Source organism: Herpailurus yagouaroundi, unplaced genomic scaffold (assembly GCF_014898765.1).
Source record: "Herpailurus yagouaroundi ecotype Mexico unplaced genomic scaffold, PumYag 197, whole genome shotgun sequence".
Taxonomy (NCBI): Eukaryota; Metazoa; Chordata; class Mammalia; order Carnivora; family Felidae; genus Herpailurus; species Herpailurus yagouaroundi.
This window is the reverse complement of record NW_024412428.1, coordinates 1,447,831-1,466,545: the sequence shown is the minus strand read 5'-3', so window position 1 is coordinate 1,466,545 and position 18,715 is coordinate 1,447,831. Positions and strand designations below refer to the sequence as shown.

Below are 18,715 nucleotides of genomic sequence, written 5' to 3'. Positions count from 1 at the left end.
GGCTCTGTGCTGATGGCTCAGAGCCCGGAGCCTGCTTCGGATTCTGTGTCTCCTCCCTCTGCCCCTCCCCTGCTCATGCTGTGTCTCTCTCTGTCTTAAAAATGAATAAAAACATTAAAAATTTAAAAAAAAATAAAAAAATAAAACAACACAAAATTTGAGGGGCACGTGGCTGGCCCAGTCAGTAGAGCTCGCAGCTCTTGCTCTCGAGGTTGTGAGTTCGAGCCTAATGTTGTGTATAGAGATGACTTAAAAATAAAAATTTTAGGGGCACCTGGGGCTAGCCAGTTGAGCGTCTGACTTTGACTTGGGTCATGGTCTCGAGGTTTGGGAGTTCAAGCCCCACATCGGGCTCTCTGCTGTCAGCACAGAGCCTGCTTCCGATCCTCTGTCCCCCTCTCTCTCTGCTCCTCTCCCACTCGCTCTCTCTCTCTCTCTTTCAAAGACAGGTAAACATTAAAAAATAACAATAACGAAATCTTTAAGAAAATACAAAATTTGAGATTTCATATGACACTGGAGAGAGTTTCCAGTCCTAAACGACGAGTGAAGCTAACACATGTCTGAACTTCTTCCACTGAGTGCATTGTGATGGTGACTGGATTGTATTTGTCATCTATTTGAAACTCCAAGCAACCCTGGGTATGTAAATCAAGGGTGTGAAACATAGAGGAACTAATAATAGTTCATGTATGATATTAATTAGTTCACAAGGGATCAAAACTTAAAAATTAGGTATCTGGGTTATTTTTAATCATGGCCAAAAAAAAAAAAAACGCATAACATTTCTCATCTTAACCATGTTTAAGGATACAGTTCAATAGTGTTAAGTATAGTCTAGTCATATTGTTGTACTACAGATCTCCAGAATTTTTCATCTTTCAAAACAGAAATTCCATATTGCCTCCCTCCAGCCCCCAGCCACCACTCTCCTGCTTTCTGTCTCTTATGAATCTGGCTACTCAAGGTGCCTCCTGTAAGTGGAATCAAGCAGTTTTATCTTTCTGTGACTGTTTATTTTCACTTAGCATAATGCTCTCAACATTCATCTGTGCTGTAGCCTGTGACAGGATTCCCTTCTTTTTTAAGGCTGAGTAATATTCCATTGTATGTATATATCACGTTGCTTTTCACCTGTTCATCTGTCAGTGGACGCTTGGGTCCTTGGCTGTTGTAAAACACGCTGCTGTGAACATGGATTTGCAAATATATGTTCAAGATTCTGCTTTCCGTTCTTTTGGGTATAGAACTGGAAGTGGGAATACTGGGTCATACGGTAATTCCATTTTTACTTTGTGGGGGAGGTCACCACACCATTTTTCATAGTGGCAGCACCACTTTACATTCCCACCAACAGTGCACAGGGTTCCCTTTTCTTGACATCCTCTCCAACGTGTTATTTCTCGTCTTTGTGATAATTGCTATTCTAACAGGTGTGAGGTGATAGCTCATTGCAATTTTGATTTGCATTTCCCTGATGATTTATGAAGTTGAACATACTTTAATGTGCCTGTTGTCCATCTGGATGCTTTCTTTGGAAAAATGTCTATTTAGTCCTCTCTCTAATTTTTAATCAGATTGTTAGGTGTTGGGTTGTATGAGTTTGTTACATGGTTTGGAAATTAACCCCTTATCAAATATATTATTTGTGAGATCAAATATATCTCCCATTCAATAGGTTGCCTTTTCATTTTGCTGATTATTTCCTTTGCCGTGTGGAAGATTTTTGGTTTGGTATAGTTCTGTTTTTGTTGCTTTTGCTTTTGGTGTCAGATTCAAAAAGCCGTTGCCAAGACCTGTGTCAAGGAGCTCACTGTCTGTTTTCTTTTATAGTTTCAAGTCTTCCATTCTCTCTTTTTGTAAATTTTTTTTTTAACGTTTATTTATTTTTGAGACAGAGAGAGACAGAGCATGAACGGGGGAGGGGCAGAGAGAGAGGGAGACACAGAATCCGAAGCAGGCTCCAGGCTCCGAGCCATCAGCCCAGAGCCCGACGCGGGGCTCGAACTCACGGACCGCGAGATCGTGACCTGAGTCGAAGTCGGATGCTTAACCGACTGAGCCACCCAGGCGCCCCACCATTCTCTCTTTTTGTAAGTTTTATTTATTTTGAGAGAGAGAGTGCATGTGAGCGGAGAGGGGCAGATAGAGAAGAAGAGAGAGAGAATCCCAAGTAGGCTTCACACTGTTAGCTTGGAGCCTGACTCAGGACTTGACCCCACGAGCTGTGAGATCATGACCTGAGCAGAAATCAAGAGTTTGACACTCAACCAACTGACCCACCCAGGTGCCTCCATGTCTTCCATTCTTTAATCCTTCTCTTTTCTTTTCTTTAAAGCAATCTCTATGCCCAACATGGGGCTCGAACTCATGACCCCACGATCAAGAGTCACATGCTCTACTGATGAGCCAGACGGGCACCCTCAGTCTTTCATCCATTTTGAGTTGATTTTTGTGTATGGTGTAAGAAAGTGGTCCAGTCATTCCGTCCATGGGCCTGTCCAGTTTTCCCAGCACCATTTATTGAAAACACTATCCTTTCCCCATTATATATTCTTGCCTCCTTTGTTGAAGACTAATTGACATCCATGAGTTTATTTTGGGGATCTCTATTCTATTATTTTCAGTAATAAAACTTTAAATCAGGGATCATGATGACTCCAGTTTTGGTTTTTTTTTTTTTTTTTTCCTCAAGATTCAAGGTCATTTACAGTCCCATACAAGTTTTAGGATTTTTTGTTCTATTTGTGTGAAAAATACTGTTGGTATTTAGGTAGGGTTTGTGTTGAATCTGTACGTTGCCTTGGGTAGTGTGTACATTTTAACAGCATTGATTCTTCCAATCTGTGAGCATGGTATAGATCTCCCACAGCCTTGGTTAAATTTATTCCGAAGTATTTTACTCTTTCTGATGCGATTGAAAATGGGATTGCTTTCTTAATTTTTCTTTCTGATAGTTTATTATGAGTAAATAGAAATGCAACACATTTTTGTGTATTGATTTTGTATCTTGCAACTTTACCAAATTTATTAATTCTAACACTTTTTTATGGAGTCTGTAGGGTTTTCTATATGTAATATGTCATCTGCAAGTAATGACAGTTTTACTCTTTCCTTTCTTAAAAAAATTTTTTTAACGTTTATTTATTTTTGAGACAGAGACAGACAGAGCATGAACGGGGGAGGGGCAGAGAGAGAGGGAGACACAGAATCGGAAGCAGGCTCCAGGCTCCGAGCCATCAGCCCAGAGCCCGACGCGGGGCTCGAACTCATGGACCATGAGATCGTGACCTGAGCTGAAGTCGGACGCTTAACCGACTCAGCCATCCAGGCGCCCCTACTCTTTCCTTTCTAATTTAGGTGACTTTTATTTCCCTTTCTTGTCTAATTACTCTGGCTGGGATTTCCATTACTATGTTGAGTAAAAGTAGAGGGAGTATAGCCTTATTTTTTTCCTGATATTAGTAAAAAAGCTTTTAGCTTTTCAGCACTGAGTATGATGCTAGCCATGGGCTTGTCATATATGGCCTTGATTATGTTAAGGTACATTTCCTCTTTACTTGCTTTGAGAATTTTTAATATATAAATGCATATATGCTCAGTTTTGTCAAATGATTTTTGTCTTTTCGTTTTGATAACGTGGTGTGTCACATTGGTTGATTTGTGAATGTCAAACCAAACTTGCATCCCTGCAATCAATCCCACTTGATCCTGGTATACGATCCTTTTCCTGCATTATTAAATGTGGTTTGCTAATACTTTGTTGAGGATATTTGCGTCTGCGGTCATCAGGGATAACGGCCTCAAATTTTCTTTTCTTGTGGCATCCTTGTCTGGTTTTAGTATCAGGTAATGCTGGCATCATGAAATGACTTTGGGAGCGTTTCCTCCTCTTCTGTTATTTGAAAGAGTTTAAGAAAGATCGGTATCAATTCTTTGAATGTCTGATAGAATTCACCAGTGAAGTCGTCTGGTCCTGGAAGTTTGTCGGTTTGTTTGTTTGTTTGTTGATTACTGATTCAATCTCCTTTCTGATAATCCGTCTATTCAGATTTTCTGTTTCTTCCTAATTCAGTCTTGGTAGGGTATATGTTTCTAGGAATTTATTCATTTTTTCTATGTTGCCCAATTTGTTGGTGTATAATTATTCATAGTAGTCTCTCATGATCCTTTGTATTTCTGTGGCATCAGTCGTAACATCTTTTTCATATCCAATTTTATTTCGGTCCTCTCTATTTCTTGGTGAATCTACTTGGTGGTTTGTCAATTTTGTTTACCTTTTTGAAGAACCTACTCTTAACTTCATTGATCTTTTCTATTACCTTTTTAGTCTCTATTTCACTTATTTCTACACTAATCTGTTAATTTCTTTTTTTCTACTAACTTTGAGCTTCATTTGCTCTTCTTTCACTGGTTCCTTGAAGTGTAAAGTGAGATTGTTTATTTGAGACTTTTCTTGTTTCTTGAAGTAGGCATTTATTGATATGAACTTCCCTCTTAGAACTGCTTTTGCTGCATCATAAATTTTGATTATGTTATATTTCCACTATCATGTGTCTCGAGGTATTTTTTTTTTATTTCTCTTTTGTCCTGTAGGTTTTTCAGTACCATAGTTTTAAATCTCCACATATCTGTGAATTTTCCAGTTTTCTTTATGTAGTTGTTTTCTACTTTCATATCATTGTGGTTGGAAAACAAGTTTGATATGGTTTCAATCCTCTTAAATCAATTAAGACTTGTTTTGTGACCTACCACATGATCTATCTTGGAGAATGTTCCATGTGTGCCAGAAAAGAATGTGTATTCTGTTGCTTTTTGATAGAGTGTTCTATATATATATACATATGTCTATTAAGTCCACTTGGTCTAATGTGTTAAGGCCAATGTTTCCTTACTGATGTTCTGTCTGGATAATCTGTCCAGTGTAAGTGGAGTGTTAAAGTCTCCTCTATTATTGTACTGCTGTCAATTTCTCCCTTTAAGTCTGTTAATATTTGCCTTATATATTAGGTTATTCTACGTTGGGTGCATAAATATTTACAAATGTTGTATTCTCTTGTTGTGTTGACCACCTTAGCATTATGTAATGCTTTTCTTTGCCTTATTGCAGTCTTTGTTTTAAAGTCAGTTTTGTCTGGGCTTACCTGGGTGGCTCAGTTGGTTACGTGTCCAACTTCGGCTCAGGTCATGATCTCATGGTTCATGAGTTCGAGCCCCACATCAGGCTCTGTGATGACAGCTCAGGGTCTAGAGCCGGCTGTGGATTCTGTCTCTCTCTCACTCTCTCTCTCTCTCTGCCTTTTCCCCACTTTGTGCCCTCTCTCTCTCTGTCTCTCAAAAATAAATAAATAAACATTAAAAAAATTTTTAAGTCAATTTTATCTGATACAACTACCCAGCTTTCCTTTGATTTCCATTTGCATGGGATATTTGTCTCCATTCCTTCACTTTCAGTCTGCATGTGTCCTTACATCTAAAGCGAGTCTTTTGTAGGGACGCCTGGGTGGCTCAGTCAGTTGGGCATCTGACTCTTGATTTTGGCTCGGGTCTCACAGTCGTGGAATCGAGCCCTGCTTGCATCAGGCTCCACACTGTTAATGCTGAGGATTCCCTCTCCCCTTCTCTCTACCCCTCCCCCTGCTTGTACTCTCTCTCTCTCTCTTTCTCTCAAAATAAACAAAAACTTTAAAAAAATAAAATGAGTCTTTTGTAAACAACATCGAGTCTGTTTTTTTTCTTTTTCCATTCAGCCACTGTATGTATTTTGACTGAAGACTTTAGTCCATTTACATATATTTTTTTGATAAGTATGTATTTATTGCCATTTTGTTAATTGTTTTCTGGTTGTTTTTGTAGTTCTTCTCTGTTCTTCTTTTGCTCTCTTTCTTTGTGATTTGATGACTTTCTTTAGTGATGTATTTAGATTCCTTTCTCTTTATGTTTTTGTATTTACTGTATGTTTTGGACTTGTGGTTACCATGAGGCTTACATACAAGAATTTATATCTATAATAATCTATTTTAAGTTGATAACAACTTAAATTTGATCAAATTCTAAAGCTCAACATTTTTGCTCTCCTTCCCTCCCCACATTTTATGTTTTTAATGTCAGATTTACATCTTTTTATCTTGTATATCCCTTAACTCATTATTATATTCATAGTTATTTTTACTAGTTCATTTTTTGACCTGCATGCCAGCTTAATAAGTCATTAGTACACTGTCTTTACTATATATTTACCTATCCAATGAGATTTATTCTTTTCTATGTTCTCTTATTACTAATGATCATCTTTTCTTTTCAGCTTAAAGAATTCCCTTTAACATTTCTTGTAAGGCTGGTTTAGTGGTGAACTCCTCTATCTTTTGCGTCTGGAAAATTATTTATCTCTCCCTCAATTCTGAATGATAACTTTGTCAGGTAGAGTAGGTTGAAGTTTTTTTTGGTTGGAAGTTTTTTCTTTCAGCGCTTAGAATATATCATGCCGCTCACCTGTGCCATCACAGTTTCTGCTGGAAAATCTGCTGAGTGTCTTATGGGGATTCCTTTGTATATGTAAGAATTTTTCTTCTCTCCTTGCTTTTAAGATTCTCTGTTTTTGTTTAATTGTTGACATTTTAATTATAATGTGCCTTGATGTGGGTCTCTTTAGATCCTCTTGTTTGGAATCCTTTAGGCTTCCTCATTCTGGATGTCTGTTTCCTCTTCTGGGTCAGGGAAGTTTTCAGCCACTATTCAAATAAGATTTCTTCCTCCTTTCCTCTCTCTTCTCCTTCTGGGAGCCCTATAATACAAATTTAATCGGTTTCATGTTGCTCCATAAGTCCCTTGAGCTGTCTTCACTTTTTTTTCATCCTTTTTTCTATTTGCTGCTCCAATCAGGTGAGTTCCACTGCCTTGTCTTTGAGTTCGCCGATCCTTTCTTTGCTTCATCTAGTCTGTTGTTCAACCCCTCTAGTGTACTTTTCATTTCAGTCATTGTGTTCTTCAGCTCTGTGACTTCTATTTCATAGTTTCTTATGTTTTCTGTCTGTTTGTTGAATTTCTCACATGTTCATCTATTTCCTTTCCCCAGTTTGGTGAGCATCTTTATGACCATGACTTTAAAGTCTTTATCAGGTAAATTACTTATCTCTGTTTAATTAAGGTTTTTCTCTAGGTTTTATCTTGTTTTTTCATTTGGCACATACTCCTCTATTTCTTCATTTTGCTTGACTCTCTGTATTGGTTTCTATGCTGTTGAGACTTCTCTCCCAGTCTTGAAGGAGTGGCCTTGTATAGGAGATATACCTTTTTGTTCAACCCTGTCCCATCTCTTGGTTGTCTCTCAAACCTTTGCGTTTGTCCAAGCAGTCTATTATATTTTTAGTAGCTCCCTATAGTTAATATGTGCCTAGACTTGTCAGTATCCCAAAGGGGAGGATCTTAGCACCTAGATTCAGGCTGATTGGAAGTCAGACCCTCAGTCATCAGCTTTTAATTGTTTGCAAATATATATACAGTCTGTAGTTACCACAATCATAAGCCCCACTGGCCACCAGAGCCAGGAGATCTAGAGGTGTCTTCTGGGTGGCAATTATAAAAATTGGGGCTCCACATGAGAGTATAACCTCTTTTGTGGGAGATACTAGCAAGCTGGAGAAAGAAGAAAAGTGGCAAGATGGCATCTACAGCCTATGCTCCTTGAGAGCAGCCCTGTAGGCGATAAGACATCTGCCAAATCTAAAGCCTGCCCCTCAGGCTTTTCTGTTTCTATTTCTGTTTTTTTTGTTTTTATAATAGTGGCCGTCCTAATGGATGTGAAGTGATATCTTGTTGTGGTTTTGGTTTGCATTTTCCTAATGATTAGCTATGTTGAGCATCTTTTCATATGCTTTTTGGCCAGGCATGTGGTTTTAAACTATTATGGAGTGTCAAATTGTAGCTGTTTTCAGCCAATCTGTGTGTCATTTATAAGACTATATAACAAAAAAAATCCCACAAAACAAACAATCTGAAGACGAAAGAGCTTTTGAAGGTGACTCAGAAGTTAAGCACATGTCATTTCAGTTGGGTTCAATTGACTTGGAGATCTTCATTGTGTGCCCAAAGCACACAGCCCTCCTAATTCAATGTTTAAGTAAGCTGATGAATACTAAGTAAAGACCTCTGAAAGGAGAAAGGATGTTTTATTACATATAATAAACTCCAGGTCTACATGGCCTAGATGGTTTCACGGGTGCATTCTTCCATCCATTAAAGAAGAAAAAAAGACCAACTATACACAAACTCTTCTAGGAAATAGAGCACTTTCCAACTCATATTATGAGGCTGGCATTATTCTGATCCCAAAGCCAGACTTTATATATAAATACACATCTTATGTATATGTATTTATTTATACGTATGCATTTTATGCACCTGTATGTACAAAATGTTATAGGCATACTCCTTCTTCTTTTTCTTCTTCAGTCATCCATTACAAACCAAGGGAAAAAGAAGGGTCTTTTAATGCATTTCACATCTTTTCTTCGTGGCTGGAGATACCAAGGATAGAAGTATAGCATTAGTGACGTAGGCTACTCCTGGGTCGACCCACATAAATTGTACCCAATGCTCAGACCCTAGTCTTTTGAACTGGTTGCCCACCGTCTGAAAAAGGAAAAAGTTCCTAAGGCAACGTAAATTAAGAGGTTGACATGCCTTAAAGGAGGCCTATTAAGGATAAAAATATACCGTTGGAGCTTCTTCTGATAAACAAAGTAAACAAAACCATGGGATAGATCCATTAGGAGGCATTTGTGAGACACTCAGACTCTGAGAATTGGTGCTTTGATGAATGAGAAGGGCAGGGAAAGATTGCAGGGTTAGTTTCCACTTGAGCAGGGTGAGTTTCCACCTGAGTATCTGAAGTCAGAGCCAGCACATCTAACGGTATTGATGGTGTGCAGTGTTTCTCTGAGTTTGAAGGGTGGGCTGCACTATCTCTAAAAGTGGGTTTTTCTTTACAGAGTGCAACAGTGATCTCATCCCTGAGTACCACATGAACCCAGTAGATAGCACTCCAGACAAGGGTGGGATTCCCAGGATGCTTTCCATCAGTGCATCGAGAGGACTGATAGGGCTGTCCACAGATGTGGAATTTCCTTGGGATCACACTATAGTTCTTGGCCTGTTTCCCTGATTCCAGCTTAGCTAATTGATGGTAGGGGAATCATTTTATTCGAATTTGCATTTAATTTTTCATACCTGATCCTTTGTCTGGCACCCAGTTAGTGCCCAATACATAGAGTGTGCATAGTTGGAGATCTTAAGAAACTTCTCAATCCCCCGAGGACTTCATCATAGGAGAGACATTCCCCTGTGGGTCCTACAAGTAGATGGGCATCTGTGTTTTTCTCCAGAGCCCCCTGAAGCCCATTCATCATTCATTACTTAATAATGATTTGTCTCTTGAGCCTAACAGAGAGGCCCAAACTTGAGCAGCTTTCCACTGTGGGTCCCCATTGTGGCTCAGCACATCCACAGACACTTAGAAGGGAAACTTGGCTCATTCCAACCCTGGGGTCCCCATCTGATTGGTTCTGGCCTGAAGGCCAGTTCTCAGCATTACGTTCTTCCCTTCTGTTTCCTGGTTTCCCCGAGCCCTCAATGAGGAGCTCATCTTCTGCGCTGTTTGGCCAAAGTCCAGGCTTTCAGCTAAGGGCCCAGGACTTTGGGAACTGAAGAGATTAGAATTATTTAAGGGTAGCATGTCAGTAAATAGCAGGGACTTCTATTTAAAATGTCTAAATAGGGGCGCCTGGGTGGCGCAGTCGGTTAAGCGTCCGACTTCAGCCAGGTCATGATCTCGCGGTCCGTGAATTCGAGCCCCACGTCGGGCTCTGGGCTGATGGCTCAGAGCCTGGAGCCTGTTTCCGATTCTGTGTCTCCCTCTCTCTCTGCCTCTCCCCTGTTCATGCTCTGTCTCTCTCTGTCCCAAAAATAAAATAAAATGTTGAAAAAAAAATTAAAAAAAAAATGTCTAAATAAGTTTATTAACACCTACTGTTTTTTTTGTTTTGTTTTGTTTTGTTTTTTTTTTTAATTTTTTTTTCCCAACGTTTATTTATTTTTGGGACAGAGAGAGACAGAGCATGAACGGGCGAGGGCAGAGAGAGAGGGAGACACAGAATCGGAAACAGGCTCCAGGCTCTGAGCCATCAGCCCAGAGCCCGACGCGGGGCTCGAACTCACGGACCGCGAGATCGTGACCTGGCTGAAGTCGGACGCTTAACCGACTGCGCCACCCAGGCGCCCCAACACCTACTGTTTTTTAGCACACAGGTTAGATTTCTATAACAAAAAGATTTAAAAAACAAAGCCCTAAATGATATAGATGTTCCTTCCTTTTTCATATAAGAGTCCATATAAGTAGTCTAGGCTTGTGGGACAGTTTGCCATCCCACGTTTGATGAAGGTTCTGGTTGTTGATGTTTTCCTGCTAAAGAAAAGCAGAAAAAAGAGATAGAGGAAGGCTTCACCCAGTGTTTTTTAAGTGTGGGAATCCCAGGGTGAGAACCTAACACAGAGCCACGGTGAGCCACAGGCAAGTCTCAGGCTGCCCATGTAGGACCCTGCTAAAATCCGTACCCCAGGTCCCTGACCATTCCTTCCTCCCCACTTCACACCAGGACGCTCGCTTCCCCTGCAAAACAAAATACTTGAATTATCTCTAAAGGTGACGTTTTGCTTCCTGCTTCTGTGCCATTGTACTTGCTCTCCCGGCTGGAAAACTCCTCCTCCCCTGCCAAAGCCAAGCCCTACTCATCCCTCCAGGTGGGAGGGCCCCTGAAGTAGCAAACCTACTACACCAGTGCTCCTTATATCCTGAACAGCACCCACTGCTCACACCACAGCCCTGGGAGTCATCCTGCCTCACCCCCACATCTGACCCATCACCGAGCCCTGTCAGTTCCATGTCCCAAAGAGCTCTCGAATGGCTTCTCTCCCCCTCAACTGCCAACCACTATTGGAGCCTCCCAACTGGGATGTGTTTAAGAGTGAAAGGTGCTCCAACAGATGGCAAGAGAGGACAACAGGCATAAACTTGGTCGGTTCTAGGCAAACCCGGGTCTGGGGAATAGGATGTAGGGTTGCCCTAGTTTCTAGCCCGGTTTGGGTCTCCAGCTCTCTTGCCTGGTCTCATTGTTTCCAGGCTTGCCGCCTCCATTCCTTTCTCCACACAACAGCCCGAATGCTCTTATGTGTGTGTGTGTTTTTTTTTTAAATACATAAAGCTAGTCATGGCATTCCCTGCTTCAAATCATTTAGTGCCCCTTAGTCATCTTAAACTCTCAATGATGTTATTGTCATCACATCCTAAGTGGTTGATTGGTTTTGACATTTTAGTTTCGACGATGGGACATTCTCGCCTTAACAATAACTCTGGTGCTGTTAATTCCCGACCTTTTTGTGATTACTTTATATCTTAGAGTTTTCATTGGCAATTTAGCTGTATATTTAGCTAATTAATAAAGCAGCGAACTTAAAAAAATAGATGATGGAAATAGGTCATCTTCCAATGGCTCCCCTGTGCCTTCAGGACAAAATGCAGATCAATTAATGCAGTGTTCTAGGTTCTCTGTGACTGGCTCCTGCCTACCTCGTTAGCCATACCTTGTCTCTCTAGCCAGGCCCCCAAATATTCCATCTCCTGGCCCTGAGCCTTTGTACTATGTTTATTCTGCCTGAAGACTATCCCCATGTACCTGTACCCAGCAGATTTCTATTCCCCCTTCAAGTCTCAGCGTAGACATCATTTACTGTCGGAAGCTAGATATGCCAATATGGTACATCATATTCCCGTGTGATAATTGTCCAACTGTTTGGTGTCATCCGGGGTAGTCTGCAGGTTCTGTGAAGGGAAGGCCTGCATCAATTTTGTTCACTGCTCTATTCCTAGCCCTTAGCCAGATGGCCCTGGTCCCTCGCGGTCTTTGGTCAAGTGTCTGTGTTTTCTGAGTCCTCCTTGTCCCTTCTCTCAGCCACCTCCACATCCCTTTCATGCTGTGCTGGGAAGGACTGCATGGTGCTGTCCTTAAGCCATCTGCTCAGGAACCTCACCCAGCCAGGCCACTGTTCAACTCTGGTGCCTTGAGGGGCCTGGGACTCCTCAGAGGGCCTTATGGCCTCCCCGAGATGTGGGATCCCCTCGGTCCTTTCCAAGGCTGCCGTCAGCTTTCATCCAGGCTGAGCCAGACTGCTTTTTGGAGACACCATCAAAGGGTGACTCCATGGCTCTTGTCTTCATCTCGGAAGTTCATCCTCTCCCCGGTGACCTTTAATCTCCTCTTAGGTAGAACTTGCTCTTACATCATCACAAAATTTTCCTGAATCAGTTGTTTATGGCATAAACTTGGCGGGTTTGGCCTTCAAACTGGCTTTTGGTAACTCAAAAAATATGCTCTCTCAAAGCTTCTGTCTCTGTCATGAGCGTCAAAAGTCTATTTTGGTGACACATTACTTTGAGTTGTGGCCCTCTCAATGGCAGTAAACATGTCTCATGATCCGGATGTAAAGATGGAAGGGAATGTGGGATAAAAAGGAACTAATGAGAATGAGTTTATAAGTTAAAATACCGCCTGGGTGGCTCAGTCAGTTCAGCATCCGACTTGGGCTCAGGTCATAATCTCACGGTTCATGGGTTTGAGCCCCACGTCAGGCTCTGTGCTGACAGTTCAGAGCTGGGAGTCTGGCTCAGATTCTGTGTCTCCCCCTCTCTCTGCCTCTCCCCCCTCAAGAATAAATAAACATTTTAAAAATTTAATGAAAAAATATTGCCTGTATACAGACACAACAAACACAGACACTTTTAACAATAACATGGGGTTGTATGCACAGGAATTCCCATTTCCAGGAATTTGTCCTACAGAAAATGCTTACAAAATAAGGCAAAAATAAATGGATAAGGATGTTTTACAGCATTTTTAAAGTAATAGTGAAAATCATAAACAAACTAAACTCCATCAAGAGGGACTGGTTAAAAAAATGTTCCCTCGTGGGAACATAAAATGGAATTTTGTACAGTTGTTTGAAGAAATGAGATAACTTTAGCTGACGTGGAAAAGCGTCCATGATATGTTAAGTCAAAAGAGAAACTTGCAAGGGTGCCTGGGTGGCTCAGTCAGTTAAACATCGGACTTTGGTTCAGGTCATAATTTCGCAGTTTGTGAGTTCGAGCCCCGCATCGGGCTCTGGGCTGACAGCTCAGAGCCTGGAGCCTGCCTCAGATTGTGTGCCTCCCTCTTCCTCCTCCTCCCCTGCTAGTGTTCTGTCTCCCTCTCTCTCTCTCTCTCTCTCTCTCTCTCTCTCTCTCTCTCTCAAAAATAAATAAATGTTTAAAAGTTTAAAAAAAAGAGAAACTTGCAAGCAGTAATGTCTAAACATTTGTATGTGACCAGAAGATGCCTATTAAGAGAATATACAAGGTGTTATGTTAAGTGAAATAAATCAGAGAAAGGCAAATACCATTTGATTTTACTCATATGTGGAATTTAAGAAACAAAACAAGGAAAAAAAAGAGATAAACCAAAAACCAGACTCCTAAATATGGAAAACAAACTGGTGGTTGCCAGAGGGGGACGAGTGGGGCTGAATGAAACAGCACACCCACGGGGCGCCTGGGTGGCGCAGTCGGTTAAGCGTCCGACTTCAGCCAGGTCACGATCTCGCGGTCCGTGAGTTCGAGCCCCGCGTCGGGCTCTGGGCTGATGGCTCGGAGCCTGGAGCCTGTTTCCGATTCTGTGTCTCCCTCTCTCTCTGCCCCTCCCCCGTTCATGCGCTGTCTCTCTCTGTCCCAAAAATAAATAAACGTTGAAAAAAAAAAAAGTAAAAAAAAAAAAAAAGAAACAGCACACCCATGCTGATGAGCACTGAGTAATGTATAGAATTGTGGAATCAATATGTTGTATTGCAACTAATCTAATACTGTATGTTAACCGTAGTTCAATAAAAACACAAATAAATAAATAAATACAAATGGGTTGAACTTTCACTCTATATGCGGAAGTTCGGAATATTCCAAGTATTTCAGGAATGAGTAGGGAACCTAAATTTCTCTTGATCATTTCTGTATCCAAATCCCTATATAGCTGCATGCAAGTTACCTGCGTTTTGCTACCTGTACATGTGGACACAATTTGACAGCTACTTGGAGGTGTTCTTGATCCCTGTTCTTTTACTGAACGGACTACAAGGTGATGTGTTTGGACTTTTGTAAAAAGTTGGTAGCTGTGCTGGCGGTGGTAGGAGGGGGTAGAGTGGTTTCACATTGCAGCAGAGCAAATTAAATACACTCTTAGACTCAGCCATTAGAAACACCCAGGAAGCATCACAGAATCCTATGTTTGGGGCCTTCAAGCAGTGAAATCAGAAGTTCCGGTGGTGGAGCTCAAGCATCAGGTTTCGTTTTTTTTTTTCATTGACCTAGGTTATGCTAATATGCAACCAGGTTTGAGAACCACTGAATAAGTCCATTAAAGTACTCTAAGCGTGTGGTTTTCCATACGAAGAAAGTTCATCAAGAGATTTTTGGGGACCCTGGGTGGGTCGGTCGGTTGAGCTACAGACTCTTGATTTCGCTCAAGTCATGAACTCACGGTTCCTGGGACTGAGCCTCGTATCCGACTCGGTGCTGACAGTGCAGAGCCTGCCTAGGATTCTCTCTCTCTCTCTCTCTCTCTCACACACACACACACACACACACACACTCCACAGTTTCTGAGACATGTAGGTCACCCAATAAACATTTGTTGAATCAATAAATTTAGAGTTTCAGAAAATTTGTAACAAAAAATAATGCTTTCTCCATGTAAAATTGATGTAGAAAGAGTAAAAAAAAATAACTACTAATTTATATTAGTAGTTAATATTTTTATTAAGTAAAAGGCTTCCATTAGAGTTTAGAAATATACATTTACATTATCAGTAACTTTGAAAAAATCTATACGAGAAAGAGGAATTGAGTGCTATTAGTGGAGATGGAGGCGATGGGAACTTTACTCCCATTGGCATTATCTGAGTTTCTTTTTACAATGGGCATTCAATATCTTTACAATATTTTAATTAAGTTAAAAACTACCTTTACACTGATAAATAACCTCAGGAAAGTCATAGGATACAAATCAATGTACAGAAATCTGTTGCATGCCTATACACCAATAATGAAGCAGCAGAAAGAAAAATTAAGAAAACAATCCCATTTACCATTGCACTGAAACCAACAAAATATCTAGGACTGAACTTAACCAAGGAGGTGAAAGACCTGTACTCTGAAAATTAGAAAATACTGATGAAAGGCATTGAAGACAACACAAAGAAATGGAGATATTCCATGCTGATGGGTTGGAAGAACAAATATTGGTAAAATGTCTATACTCTTCAAAGCAATCTACACATTTAATGGAATCCCCTATCAAAATGCCAACAGCATTTTTTTTTTCACAGAACTGGAACAAACAATCCTAAAATTTGTATGGAACCACAAACACACAGACCCCAAACAGCCAAAGCAATCTTGAGAAAGAAAAATGAAACTGGAGGCATCGCAATTCCAAATTTCAAGTTACGTTATGAAGTGATAGTAATTAAAACAATACGGTACTGGCATAAAAAGAGATACATAGATCAGGGAATAGAACAGAAAACCCAGAAATAAATTCACAATTATATTGTCAATTCATCTTTGACAAAGGAGAAATAAATATAAGATGGGAACAAGACCATCTCTTCAACAAATGGCATTGGGAAAAGTGGACAACTACATGCAAAAGAATGATGCTGGAACACTGTCTTACCCTGTACACAAAAATAAACTCAAAATGGATTAAAGACTAAGTGTAAGACCTGAAACCATAAAAATCCTAGAAGAGAGCACAGGAAATAATCTCTGACATCGGCTGTAGCAACATTTTTCTAGATGTGTCTCCTGAACAAGGAAAAGAAAAGCAAAAATAAACTCTTGGGACTACATCAAAATAAAAAGTTTCTGCACAGCAAAACAAACAACCAATAAAACTAAAACGTAATCTATGGAATGGGAGACGGTATTTGCAAGTGACATATCTAATAAGGGTTAATATCCTAAATAGAAAAAGACCTGATACAACTCAACATCCAACAAAACAAATAATCCAATTAAAAAATGGGCAGAAGACAAGAACAGACACTTCTTCAAAGAAGACATCCAGATGGCCAACAGACACATGAAAACATTCTCAACATCATTCATCGTCAGGGAAATATAAATTAAAACCACAATGAGATGTCACCTCACACCTATAACAATGGCCAAAATCCAAAACACAAGACACAACGATTGTTGGTGAGGATGTGGAGAAAAAGGAACCCTCATGCATGCACTATTGGTGGGAATGCAGACTGTTGCAGCCACCATGGGAAACAGTATGGACCTTCCTCAAAAAATTAAAAATAGAACAACCCTACGATCCAGGAATTGCACTACTGGGGATTTACTCAAAAAATACAAAAACACTAATTCAAAGGGATACGTGCACCCCGATGTTTACAGCAGCATTATCTACAATAGCCAGATTATGAAGTAGCTCAAAGTGTCCATCGATAGATGAATGGATAAAGAAGATGTAGCATGTATACAATGGAATACTACTCAGCCATAAAAAAGAATGAAATCTTGCCATTTGCAATGACATAGATGGAGCTAAAGAGCATAATGCTGAGCAAACTAAGTCAAAGACAAATACCATATGATTTTACTCACATGTGGAGCTTAAGAAAAAAAACAAATGAGCAAAGGGAAAAAGAGACAGAAACCAAGAGACTCTTAACTATAGAGAACAGACTGATTTGGGGCAGGAAGAAGCTAGGTGGGGGAATGGGTGAAATAGGTGCTGGGGATTAAAAGGTACACTTATCACGATGAAAAAAAAAAAAACAAAATAATTTAAATTTTTTTCATAATAAAAATTACCTTTATAAGCTGCTTTTATCATATACAACATATTGGGAACATCTTCATTCATAACGGAAGTATAGTATCCCATCCCAGGGTTGTACCAAAAATATTAACTTTCCTGCGTTTAGGTTTTCTCTAATATTTTAAAACATTAACACACTTTTTAAATATTTATTTATTTTTGAGAAAGAAGGGGTGGTCAGGGGCAGAGAGAGAGGGAGACACAGAATCCAAAGCAGGCTCCAGGCCCCGAGCTGTCAGCACAGAGCCCGATGCGGTGCTTGAACTGATGAACCATGAGATCATGACCTGAGCTGAAGTCAGACGCTTAACTGACCGAGCCACCCAGGCGCCCCTCTTTGCAAATTTCTGATGAAGAAAGCGGGTAACGTTTCTCACTGTAGCCCGATGTAATGTCACTTAGCAAGTTTCCCTGTCCCCTCTATTTCCCAGAAATCGGTAGTTAGATTGAGATGTGGGATCAGTTTTAAGTTTTAAATTTTTGGCAAGAATACTTCACAGGTGGTAGTGTGTCCTTTCACACAAAGGGTCTGCTTGTCTGTCTTTTTTTGTGTGTTTATCAGCCATTGATGCTTCTTGCCTAGAGCCCATGCAAAGGTCACAGAGTGGTGACACTCGGACTTGTCTACTCCATTTATTAGCTGGAATACTTTGTCAATAGAAGCCTCCGCTTGTCCCTCTCTGATTAGTCAGTACTACAGTTCATACTGGAATGGCAGAAATAAATACCTAATTCTTTCCTTTTATTTACGAGTCTTGAAAATAAACGTGTCCCTAGCATTCTCTGAAGGTGACCAATGAAGGTGTTACCATTGCTGTTTTTAGTATCCTTTTGAATTCATGGATGTAGACATTAGTAAAGTGTTTCCATCCAATGCAGTAAAAGTCCTCACAGTTGCTCAGACTGTCCTTTTTTTTTTTTTTTTTTTTTTTTTGTCTATGGGAGCTTTCAATGCTATCCCGGGTTTTCTGGACTGAACCCTTGAAGTCGAGCCAATTCTTCCTGCTTGGCACAGGAAGATATTCCACTCACCCTAAATCCGATTGTGTCACAGACCGAGGAAGGTGGGAGGAAACGAATAAATAAAAAATGAACAAAAGCCCTCAGCGTGACTGGAAGAAGTCCTGGGGTGGGGGGCAGGGGGGGGAGAGTCAGAATATCTAGGTTTCAGTCCCGGCTCTGTAGCCAGCTGGCTATTTCATTTCAGACAGTCGGTGAACTCTGATTCTCCGATTCTCTTTTTAATTTCTTCTCATTTGTCCTAGGAGGATAATAATAGCAGGAACCACAACAGTACTGAGAATTCCTTCAGTTTTTCTGTAAGTTTAAAATCTTTCGGGGCGCCTGGGTGGCTCAGTCGGTTAAGTGTCCAACTTCGGCTCAGGTCATGATCTCATGGTCTGTGAGTTGGAGCCCCGTGTCGGACTCTGTGCTGACAGCTCAGAGCCTGGAGCCCGCTTCAGATTCTGTGTCTCCCTGTCTCTCTGACCTCCCCCGTTCATGCTCTGTCTCTTTCTATCTCAAAAATAAACGTTAAAAAAATTTTTTTTAAATTAAAAATAAAATGTTAAAAAAAAAAAAATCTTTCGTAATAGAAGGTTGAGACAGAGAGAGGAATGGAAGTCCAAGAGTGGTCAGTAGCATTACACGGGTGGCTTTCACAGGTGGCTACTGCCAGTCCCCCCGCACCTATGTCTCCATCAGCAGCCCAGGCCTTTCTGAGAAGCATACCGGCTATC

The 18,715-nt window shown here is 40.6% G+C and overlaps 1 long non-coding RNA gene across 1 annotated transcript in view; it reads left to right on the top strand.

Moving 5' to 3' along the window:
* LOC121012659 (uncharacterized) overlaps nucleotides 1-18,280 on the top strand; it is a 22,968-nt gene extending 4,688 nt beyond the window's left edge. Inside the window, exon 3 of the long non-coding RNA XR_005782206.1 lies at nucleotides 18,242-18,280. This is a non-coding gene — a long non-coding RNA (uncharacterized LOC121012659). The remainder of the gene's footprint in view (nucleotides 1-18,241) is intronic.
* The last annotated feature ends 435 nt before the right edge of the window (nucleotides 18,281-18,715 follow it).